Consider the following 12,356-nt stretch of genomic DNA (forward strand, 5'->3'; position numbering starts at 1 on the left):
GTAATGTCATGGTTAATTGCAAGGGTCACTTCGTTTGCCAATAAACTTGAAGGCCAATGGGCAGCCAGTCATGTTGTATTGTATGTGAGGTGACAATGAGTGTAGCTCCTTGAACTGAGCCTGTTATAAAGGTCTTGTAGTGTAATGTGCGTGAAGAGATTCAGGGACAAGGAAAAAGTTGGTAAATGTGTATCTAATTAACTAGCAGTTAAAACAAGAAAATGTTTGCACAGTCTGAGCCTCTCTACAGAGGAAATGGATGTGGATTAGACCGTCAGGAGAGAACTGAAGTCTTCTATCAAGTAAAAGGCAGACTGTGCAAGTATGTCCATACTAGAGTTTGAGGGCAAAACAAGACAGATTTTGTGATGTTAAAACCATTCATGAAGCTATACAAGTTGTTTGGTTTTTTTTTTAATTGTTCAATAGACTAAAGAATACTTTAAATCATGACAGAAAAGGAAGGAACACTGTTCTGACACTTTCTGAACAGTTTCATATTTTAAAAAGATTTTCCATATCTTCCTTCAGTTCCATTACAAAACTTCCAAGTGTGTTTTAAATGGTAATATACAAGACTGAGAGCAAAGTATGGCCTCAAAATGAAAACTTCCATTTCATCTGCATACTGTTGAGCTCTTCTGTTCACCCAAAAAAGAATTTAAATTGTAACATTCCCAACCACATGCCTAAGCAAATTGTTCAAATTAAAGAAACATTATTTCAACAAACCAAAAATGTATTTACTACAATTATTGCAGTAGCCAGTAGGTACAGCTTTTACTTGAAGCATTCCTAGCATCATGACTAATCTGTCAGATTGCATGTTTAATGCTATGGGAAGTTTCCCAGTTTCTGCTTCTGAAAAAGGTAAGCCCTGCAGAGGTAGAGTTACTTTCCTGTAACACCAGTGTCACAGAAAATCAATTGGTTTATTTGAAACTGTGACCTCTCTAGCTTGGTAGCAGATTTCTTAGGACTTTCCTAGCACAAGCAGCCAAAGATTCAGAGGATTCTCTGGGTCTTTCCACCATGATGCTGGCACATATATTCATGCACATTTGAGCATCATGGGTACACACACAAAAATATAATTTAATTGAACAGAGAAGAAAAGGCTAATACTCTCAGCCCCTTCCACATGCAACTTACATCCTGCTGCAACTTTATTCTTAAGCAAAGAATAAACAAAACTAAATGTACAATGCTACATCACTAAGATCATCTTAATGATATCTGACAACCTGCCAAAAGGCAAGGAAGAGGGACAGGACAACAGACTGCAAAACTGCACAATAACTAGTGCTGATCTGCCAAAAAATATGTGCAGCCCTTCTGGGAAAAGGTTTGGATTAGCACAAAAGTGATGCTGTTTTGCTTTCCATGAGTTGTCTCCAGAGAGTTGGTGGGATTTGCATGTGACGAGAAATAGCCTCAGATTATCCTGCCAGAGAAGGAAAAAGGGATAGAAGGCTTGGATGAAGTACTGAAAATTAATAAGGCCCCTGCAAAAATTAATCAGTCCTGCCTCTTCATTCTGTCCCCTAACATGAGGAATAAAGCACATTTTACTGAACTGTAGTACTGCAAATAGAGGAAGGCAAACAGAGCTAAATAGTACTTAGCTGCATGTGTCAGTCACCAAATATCATGACCAGGAAAGCTTCTCATATTAAATAATAGGGAAGAGTTTTAGTGGAATAACTTCATGGATTTTACAGTAAATATTTATATTGCCAGTGCAAACAGAATTGTACGAAAGGTAACCCAGAGTGCCAAGCTGAGCAAAGGTCAGGACCACTGAACAAAGAAGCCCTCAGCCTGGTAGGTCTCACCCATGTGTGTGCAGTCAGTAGCCCCTGGTTATGGTGGTCACACGAGCCCACTGCTCTGCCTTGGTTTTCCACATGCTCTGCACTCACTGCCAGCAGCCAAGAAAACCTGTAAAGCTGCCTTTGTGGTCTCAGAGATCTCTCCTTTCCCCAGCTCCCACCTTCCCATGCTGAAACATGAAGCAGATAAGAGACTTGTATAGTGGCAGAGCTTTCACCCCAACAGATGCGTATACTCCTGCTCCCAAGAAGGAGAACACCAAGCAGGTCACTCACTCCTGTCAGAAGTGAACATGCAACATTTCTAGAAAACATTTTTCCAGTATCACTCTCCCTCAAGAAACGTACAGTGAGTCTCACATGCTAAATGTTAAACTAGATCTTAAAAACAAACAAAAAAAATTCTACAAACCCAAAACCCCAACAGACACAAAAAAACATTAAAGTTATTTATTTCCTCCTTAGGATGAGACAGGAGGAGAGAGAGGGGGAAGGGATTAAGGGTTGGTGTGTTTATTCCCTTTTATTTTTTTTAAGTACTGGGAACAGCAAGGAACGGAGCTATTTACAATCTTAAATAAATGTGCAGCTGTGTATAGTAATAACTGGTAATAGACAAAAGACTATAAAGGGTGATGGGCTGGAGAAGGTGATAGTGCAAGAGAGACTGGAGTATTGTGAATGGAGATGTTTTGGGACTCCTGACAGAAACATTGGAATGAGGAAAAGGAATCATAGTGGAAAGAAGAGAGATGGAAAGTTAATGAGAATTCGGAAAGCAAGGAGGTCATTAAACTTACTCAGGGCAGCAAGAAGTAGAACAGAAAGTGAGAAGAGGAAATGAGAATGAAAAGCTCTCACTGATGCATGGCAGGGAGAGCACGCAAGAAACTGAAAGGATAAAAATGAGGAAAACAAGGGATTACATTTCTGATACAGCTGAATGGCAAATATAAATCATTTTTCTTATGCCTGTGTGTATGTGCGTGCATGTGTTAAGTAAAATAAGGCATTCCTTGTCTTTGAAATATTTCCTTAACGGTCAGAGTTCCACTTTTAGGACTATAGATTGTGATAAGGAAAACTATATGGAATAGACGCTTCATGTCTGACTCCATCCCTTTACCTTTCCCTGCTCTTCAACATCTTTCACTTCTGATGGTAGTTTTGGCAGATTTGCATGACTATTTGAGCTTCTGGATTTTCCATGTACATGCCAGTGAAAACCACTCCACATTATATAGGGATAACTGGCTGATAGCTTCCAGGGCAGGTTTCTTCTCTCTCCATATCCCCAGTATGTAAATTAGACCACTGCTAGATGTCTACAGATGATGTGCAATTGAGGTAGCTTATTTATGGACAAATAGCTCCTGTTTGGAACTATCACCATCTTTGAGCCCCTTTATAGAAAACAGGGAGTTTGGAGAGAAAAAAATACTATCCAAATTCAGGTCACCTTTCATTTTGGCTCTACCAAGGGGAAAAAAAAAAAAAAAAAAAAAAAAACCAGACAAGAAAATTGTACTGACAAAACCAGTGCTGGTTTGCTCAGTCTGTTTATTGGGTTCTGAAAATCAATGAAGCATTCAGAGCTCTCCCATGCACTAGCAGGAGACAAAGTTCACTCACATCAGATTTTTCCCTCCTCTTTCTCCCCTTTGGGCAGCATAATGTAAAAGTCATGTAAATAGAAATAATACTTTTAAAAGCCTTGGAAAATCCCCAGGGATATTTTTGCAAACTTCATATACCTCTAAAATCTTAAAAATTCTTTCTAAGCACTAAACTTCTGAGTGTTACAACCAACTTCCAATAGAAAAGCAACAACTATTACGTCCCAGTAAATGCTGTGACAAAGATTCAGAATCCTCATAGGAAGTCAGTGATATTTTGGTCTATATGATGAACTCTGCTTTTCAGAGTTCAAACGTGAAGTGCATGCTACCATTACATTAGAAATCTAGTTGAGATATCCCTTCTCCAGTAATCTTTGAATCATTAGCAATCTGCTCCACTGTGTGTTCAGACAATATCCCAGCTTGATAACCTGGTTTCCCCTACCTTACTTTAGTCTTATTCTTTTTTCTTTTTTTTTTTTTTTATATATAGCCTTATATATTTATATTTTATATACTTTACTGTGTTTAGAACCTTTGGCTTCATAGTTTATTCATAAGTAGTCACATATTCTTAACAGAAGAAATCTGCACTGGTATGCCAAATGCTTCTTACACAGTCACACTCCAATGCAAATTCTTTTACAGGCATAAAATTATGCTAAAGGAATGTTAGCGCTGCAGAGTCACTCAGAATTGAAAAGGCAACAAAAACTATGTTACCTTCAACTTTATTTAGTCTTGTGAATTAACTGCCATGTGTAGTGATATACTTTCACAACATTATTACCAGGTGGAGTTTCCATAAGACTTCTTTTATGTGTGTGTGTGTGCCCTGCAAATGAATTGGAATTCCATAATGGAATTTCCTCTTTTCTCCCAGCATCCTTGCTCATTTGTTGTGGGAAATCAAAGGTATGAGCTGAATGAAATAGGGAGCTAAAGAAATATGAGATAGTTTTGTGATTTTTGTGATTAAGGAAGCTCAAGGGCATTTAGGGATTTTAATGTAGTCCCACTTCTACCCAGGGTCCCAGAATGATATTTGGCAAGTCACCAGAAATATTTGTCTCTCTTGGCATGCTTCTAATTTTTTGGGGATGGTGCTGTTTTAAATTTTGCTCCTGGAATCTTATCAGTAGAAGAGCTGCTATCTGGCTAAGTAGGAGTTAGCCTGCACAATACTGCATGCTTCTTACTTTGATCTCATTGAAACTCATTCTCCCACTTACGAAATACTACTTGTACTCACAGAGCTGTTGAGAATAATTATTTATGAAACACTAAAAAAAAAATATATATACAGCAAAGCTGACATAAAAAAGGTCTAAAGAATTCATTGTTCAATTAAAATTTGCGTCTCGTTAAGTACAAGTTGCTCATTCATGATTTTCAAAGCAAAAGTGCAGTATCTGCAGAATCAGTGTTCTCTATGAGAAAATATCCATTACTTCAACATTTTCCAATTGTTTCTCAGGGAGAATCTAAAAAATACACCCCTTCAGCTTTAAACTGCATAATGTGGGATGCTGTCTTTAAGGAATTGTAATTTTGGGCTGCATATGGTCCTATGCTAATAAATTAAACAGCTGCCAGGAATGTACCCAGACACTAAAATGCTATTGTCTGTATCATAAAATTGTAAAAATGTTTTTTGGCATAACTTTGGCCTGAGCCAGTTAGCACTTTTCCCGAACAATTGCATGGGCCAGGGACCATCCCTAGCAGGCAGGCAGTGTGTGGCTATCCCGTCTTGAAGGACAAGAGAGTTTAACAGCACGCTTGTATGCCATTCTGTCTGCTGGTCTCAGATACAGACAGTGTCCTTGCCCCAGTTAGTTTACAGGTATAAAGGCAGACACGAGAACCAGGGTGCCAGGCCAGATTACCTATTCAAAAATGTTAATTTTTCCTTCTACCTAAGCACATTATTGTGTTATGAGATTCAGTGGAACATGGATATATGGACTATACCATGGTAAATATCACTTATTCAAGGGGTGTAGGACTTGAATATGACTCTTATGATATAGCAAATCACTGCAAGCTAGTATGTTTTAATGTACGTAATTTTTTTCTGAGAAGTAAGAGAAAAAGGAGGCAGGACCAACTTCTGTAAACAAGTCCCACTGAAACATTTTGCTTCAAAGATACTGAAATGATTCATGAGCTGAAAATATTTGAAACTTCTGATTTACAAAGAATTATGACATTTAAATATTTAGTTATGATGTAGGATGGAGAATATTTTTGAAATATCAGCATTTCCTCTTTGTTCTTATTCTCCTGTAAAGACAGATTTTCTGCACATAAGAGTGAATGAATCAGGCCCTATCCAGTGTGATCTGGACTCCATAAAGACTTTCCACCTTGCTTTTGTTTCATTTTACAGTTGCAAGGTAAACATTACCCAGAAGAGAATAAGGGATGTGCAGCTACTTCTCTGCACACAACAAAGGGCAGTGATATTCAAGGGCATCGATATGTTCTTCTGCACATAGCCCTTGGATTAGTGTGTGTAAAATAAATTTTACTCGTGGAGGAAAGAGGTTAGGTTCATAAAATCTAGCATGAGGGTTGCCCGTGAAACCACAGCTGAAACAGGAAGTTTTCTGTGTCATTTCTCTTAAGAGCAGCACAGCAGAGAAGCCTACTCACTAGTGCAAAGTAACGCCCCAGGCTATCAAGGGAAAAGCACAGGCAGTGCCCCTGGCTCCTACACAGAGATGTGGTCATTACTCCCACGAGCTGTGACATCCATACAAGGAATAATCTTTCATCTTCTTTCTTCCCATGAAGTCCAACAGACTTCATCTGATCACAAAGTGGGAGAAAACCACATGTGCCTCTTAGGAAGGCCTGTTCAACAACTGTAGTCATTTGTTTGGAAATCTTGCCTTATCTTCAACATTTCTGAGTACCTAATTATTCTCACCCCTTGATGAGGGATGAGTCATTCTCATCCTTGCTTTTATCTTCTTTCTTGTGATGTCATGTTCTTCCTTAGTTTGTCCTCCAAGCGGAAACCTTCCCTTGAAGCAACCCTTCAAGTTAACTTCTCTTGTTTGTGTCTACCATAACAGCCATCCTCTTCCTCTCTTTAGTATTTCTCTCAGCATTGCTCCCAGCAGCTGTCCTTTCAAGACTGTCTTCCTTTCATATCTTCACTTTGCCAGAATCTTTTCACAGCTGCCACCCATTCCTCAGGCTCAAAGTCCCCTTCACCCATGCATTGTGCTGGTCCTCTCTGTTGTCATTTCTGGTGGCTATCCTTGGCAGCTGTCCTTCCTGTCTTCCTCAGCACTGACCCCTCAGAGTGCCCATTACACCTGTAGTTCCCCATGGTCCCCTCCTCCATTGTCAAGTTCATATTGCTCAGCAGACCTTTCCCTGCAAATTGATGCAGTTTTGGAACAGGCTTGTGCAAGCTCTCATCAAGTTCACTTGCCCTTTCTGGTATTTGATACCATAATGGCAAGATGATGCTGGGCTGCAGCTGGTACATGTAGCTGCTATCAAAGCACTGTGGGGTCATCTGCCATGACAAAATATGTTGCGGGGAAAACTTGTTCCCCTCCAGACAGGCACCAGCAGCCTCTTCCCTGGTTCTGTTTTCTCACCTGGTGCAAGCAACAGATGGGACTTATTGAGTGAGGCAACCATTAGATGCCCTTTTCTGTCCTAATCTTTCGGAAGACATGGACAGAAACAAAAGAGATTATAAGGTATGACTCGGGCTTTGTTTACTCTATGCTGTCCAGCCCAGTCCTAGAAGTTTGCAAGTGCTGTAAAGCATAGTAAACTTTCCTTCTTTCTTTTGCTTTCACTATCCAGCTAAGGGAAAGGCTGTGGGCACTGAGACATTTGCTTGAGGCATTCATGAGTTATTTTTACTCTCAGTTGTGTCTTCTATAGGAGATGTACCATGGACATATATAGAAATGAGAACCTTCGCCAAAAGAATTTCATTCTTGAGAAAAAGATACATCTTCCCTCCTGTGTGGCTTATTAATAGGCTTATTAATACTTCAGTTGCTGTTTCTAAGTACAAGAAATTTAGAATATTTTTTAAATGCCTGTTATTTGAAATCGGAGTTTATCCTGCTGTTCTGACCAAAAACCCTGTAAATGTCACACACTTTTCTGAAACCTGCACAGCGCTCTGACATCTTATGCTCATTTCTCAGCTTAGGTTGGTACCTTGTGCATTGCAGTGCAGCATCAGAGCCTGCTCCCAGCTGTGCATCCCAGTGCACCCACTGTAATGGACCAGTCCAACTTCATCTGACCCATCATCCAGCTGTGCTTGGCATATGTGGCCACACAGCAGGAGGGAGACCTCAGCTGAGGAGGGGTGCCACTGAGGGAGGCCTTATGCTCAAAGGCTCCCTCACTGAAATCAAAGTCTCTGGCTGAAGTTGGCTGCTGTCCTGCCAGAGAACTGGATTTGCCAGGCACGTCCATGGCACACAATACTGTCTCGCAGGTGGAGTATGAAGAACTTCAGAGGTCTGAAGTTAATCATCTCCAGACTGGAGACTGTAAGGTGCTACTGTCTCAGGCCTGAACTACAAAACAGACTTCTCCATTAGCATCAAAAAAACACTCCGCTCAGCAGTGTCCCACTGTGACCACAGGCCACCAGCAGCCAAGTGGCATGAGCTGAAATCACAGTTGGCAAGTCTCCATTAGTAATTCACCATAAAACATTACTGTTTATTAAAATGATCCCTTTTGTCCCCAGAGAAATAAAAGATACATTCTCCCCTGGAGTTCCTTGGGGGAAATGTATCCCTGTGTTAACTAATGTAAGGGAATTCATGTCTTTGCCAAGGCTAGCCTGAGGTTTTCTCAAGACACTGAGCCACAGTTGAAAATTGCCTGGTCTACATGGTGCAAAGTCCTTGGTTTTGGGACAAAGGACAGTCCTGCACATTAGCAGAAGATCTGATAAGAGTGTCTGGCATTTATTTATGATAAAGAAAAGGAACAGTCTTATGAATGTGTGTAGGATTATAGGTATCAGCAACTTACGTTTGTTTATGAATATTGAAATATTAATAGTTGTGCTGCTTTTTTCTAGTCTATATCCTGGGGTTTTCATGAGTAAGGCTGGGGAAAGGAAAGACACCTTGTGATCCTAACTGGTATGCTTTGACAGGTTCTCAGGTATCAAAGCCTTCTTGTGTTACTCTCTCTTCACCTTCAGGTAACAAAGTACATGAGAAGACAGCTGCTGTGTTAAGCCACCAGCCACCATCAAAACTGAGGTTGCTCGGCCATACACTCAAATGAAGAAGTTTCACAACGAAGTAAAATATGCCTGTGCCCCCTTACTTCAGCTCAGCTGTGAGCAGGGACTTTGAGATGATCTTTCATCACAGGATCATCTGCTGTTCTTACTGCAGAACGCTGCTCATCCAAATCAGACAAGGAAAATCCTCCCCCTGCCCCAGATTCAGCAGCTGGTGATCTTATTTCTGGCATACTAAATCTGTTTTTAGCATTTCACTTTTCCATTTTGCATTATTTAATGTAATGCTCTTGCACGTTAGGAAGATCCCTCACTTCTTACATGGCACCATCACTCCAAGTTTGAGGAACAGCAAGGCCCCCACCCCTGAAAGCTCTTTAAAATGTAACCTTAAGTCTAATGTGCTGTTTCTGTCCAAGATCCTGGAAAACTGCACTTTGGCTGCAGTCACACCTCAGTGGGAATGCCAGTTTCATTCCATTTCAGAGAGGCCTTTGGAAACCTTTCCCCGCCCCAAAACTGCTTCGCCAGCTGTTTCCTCCCTGCTGGAAAGCCAGGACCATCTCTCACTTGTAATTCTCTTGGACTCCTCCGCTGCTCTTGACATGGGGGTTGGGCAACTTTGCTCTGATCATTTGGTGACTAGCAGTTCTGGTGCTGGTCTTTGCGTATCTGTTGCTGCTCATGAAGGGGTTTGAATGTCAGCCTTCTCAGTCATGTTTTTGTCTAAGGGTTTGTGCATTTTGGAGCATTGTCGCTGTAGTTATCTAAACTCTTCGGGGTGAGCATCCATTCTTTGGCCCTATGCTGTTTAATAGCTTTAAATATGCTGCTTTGGGGTGGTGTTTTCAATTGCTGCACTTTCTTGTGTCAGTGCTATGTAGCTGCAGCTCAGTTATTCTGCCTCTTACTGACAATGCAACCTCAGTGAGAGACTGGCCTTGGATCTCTCTCAGTGAAGACCTTGCAGAGGTCACACATGAATTACAGCTGAGCATCAACAAAACCCAGGTTGCCATTCTGAGTCCCTGTAAATACTCATTGTGATCATATATTATCACCCACTCTATCCTTTCAAAGGACGTGAATGTATTTTCAAGCATTTATCAATTAAGCTTCAAAATATCTCATTGAGGTACTGAAAATTAGGTGATAAAGGGATCAATTTACCTAACACTGATACGCACCTACTTCAGAAATTAAACAGCACATCACAGCTATTCAACAATGCTCATTTAAATCCCTGAATGATGGACTAGAGCCACAAATGAGGAAATAAACTCCTGCACTGCAGCACTGTCTGGTTCATTTAGCAACAGCTTCAGCGAAGAGTTTTTGTAAGTAAACTCTTGGGGGGAGAAACGACCCACTGAATACAGGACCCCCCTGTGCAGGTATGTGAAATGGGTGAGAGACAAAGCAGGGATGTGAAATATATGGGAGAAATAGCTTTATCTCTGCCAGTCTTACCTTTGGTGTATGACTAGACCCCAGATCTACCCATAAAGTTGTTACCTAGTCTCCTTTCTGAAAATTGCCATCTTCTTTCAATATTAAGACTGCAGTGATGGAAAAATTGTGCTACCTTAGATTGATTGCATTGTTCTGTCTTTGATTACTTGCTCTAAATCCAGCAGAAATGTAAATTTTAACTGGAAACTTACAAATAGAAGTATATACAAGATACTGGGAGGTATGTGTATATAGTGTATGGAGATATGCACACATATACGTAATACAAATATAGCCATATATATGTGTAAATATGCATTTTATATATATATATATGTATGAATTATTTGGTATTTATTTTACTCCACAAGGGGGGTACATTTGCATACTGTACAAGGGGTGCAGTACTCAAATGTTTGAATCTGTCATTGTTGATCCATTTTCTTGAGGTTGCCAGAAATCAAAGGAAAGTGTGGCAAGGAGGGGGAAATGGTTTTGTTTATGGAGCAAGAAGTAAAACTTTCTGTCTTTAAACTTTAAACTGTCATCAGAAAGGGGAGCAGAAAGTACTCTTCCTTCAGAAAATATCAAAATTTAAGAGTCTGGGAGTCAGAGCTACTAGGATCTTTTCTTTGGCTGCAGTAAACAAGGTATTCTAGGGTTCCAGTTTCCCATTGTTTCAAGAAAAAATGTGTACCAACACACCTACAGAAGCTGTGAGCTTCAAGAGAAGCTAGACATAGACTTATCAGAACTTTCAAGCTCTGTGCAGAAAGAACAATGGCCATACATTTATGATGTTGCACAGAAAGGTCATCCTACATTTGTAAACCCAAGAAACCCAGGCCTCCCAGCAACTGTGTAGATGAACTGGCAAAAAGTCAGGCAAATTTCTGACAGAAATCCTTTTTGTGGCTCATTGGCATCTCATTAAATGGTATTTCTGAGAGATATTTCTGTTTCAAAGAATTGGCAACTTCTGACTCAAGCACATCTCATTGGAAAATTCCCAACTGCTTTCCCATTTTCTTCTTGACAGTTATGATAACGTGACAGTTTCCTTTTTTAGAGCCATGATCATCTTTGCAGCAGGGTAAATCTGAAGTAATATTATTGAAGTAACTAGTTTTACATTGGCAGGAAATTCTTATAGACGGAAGCTGGGGCTCTACTCTCACTTTAGACTCCTGGGTGAATGTCTAGAGGGTATTCTTTCTATCATTTAGAAACATTGGTAAATATGGTCTTTAAAAAAAGGATAATTTAGAGATTAGATTTCATATTCTGTGGACCTTGGAGTCTGATTACAACAATTCTTCCTTGATTCACTGCTAATTGATCAGCAGGTTCTTGTTTATGCACAGTACGACGGCTACCATAGACTTTTGGCTAGCTCTTGGCCAGCATACTGCTTTATAAATGCATCTTGGTGACACTGCTGCTTCAAAAGTCATTTCAATTGCATGTGTTGCTAGCCACCTTCCTAAGCATCTTCGCACTTCACTGCATTTATCCTAATAGCCTGAATACACGGAAAAGAAGTTCTATTATTTCTATTTCTCAGATGGGAGAAGAAAAATATACTCTTTCTTAGGTGATCCATCACTCACTGCTGTTGCTAGCAATCAGGCTATTGGCCTCTGAGCAGTGAAGAGCTCTTGCTTGTCACTGTCAAGGCTCCTTTGTTTTGTTATTACTGAAATGCTCAGTGAAGCAGAGACTCAGCCCAGTGCTTATGCTGTGCACGTGGGGTGTGGAAAGCCAAGGTGTTAGGCTTCTGTGCAGTAGAATGTGGGGTAGCTCTCCCATCAGAAGTTCAGATGCAGGCATCTGGCACAGAGGACCAGAGCATCATAATCCAGTGGCTTGGGCGTTCATCTTTGAGGTCAGTGACTTCAGATCACACCTCTGGCCTGAATCAGAAAGAATAATGATTTGTTCTGGCTTATGGGCTGGGTTTTTGGGGGAAAAATAATTAAGTTCTACGTTCAGTCTGGAAAATCAGTCCTCTCAACACTTAAAAAAATCAATAACTTTTTTTATAAGGATTTTAAAAACTATAACATTTAAAAAGAATACATTTGCAGCTTTTTTTCCTTTTAATCAGAAATTTCCCACTGGTTCTGCTGCACTTAAACTACACACATCCAGAAGGAGTAAGGTCTCAACAATCCCCTCCCAAAACCAAAGGTAGAATTG

This window comes from Falco rusticolus, chromosome 3 (assembly GCF_015220075.1).
Source record: "Falco rusticolus isolate bFalRus1 chromosome 3, bFalRus1.pri, whole genome shotgun sequence".
In the NCBI taxonomy this organism is placed as follows: Eukaryota; Metazoa; Chordata; class Aves; order Falconiformes; family Falconidae; genus Falco; species Falco rusticolus.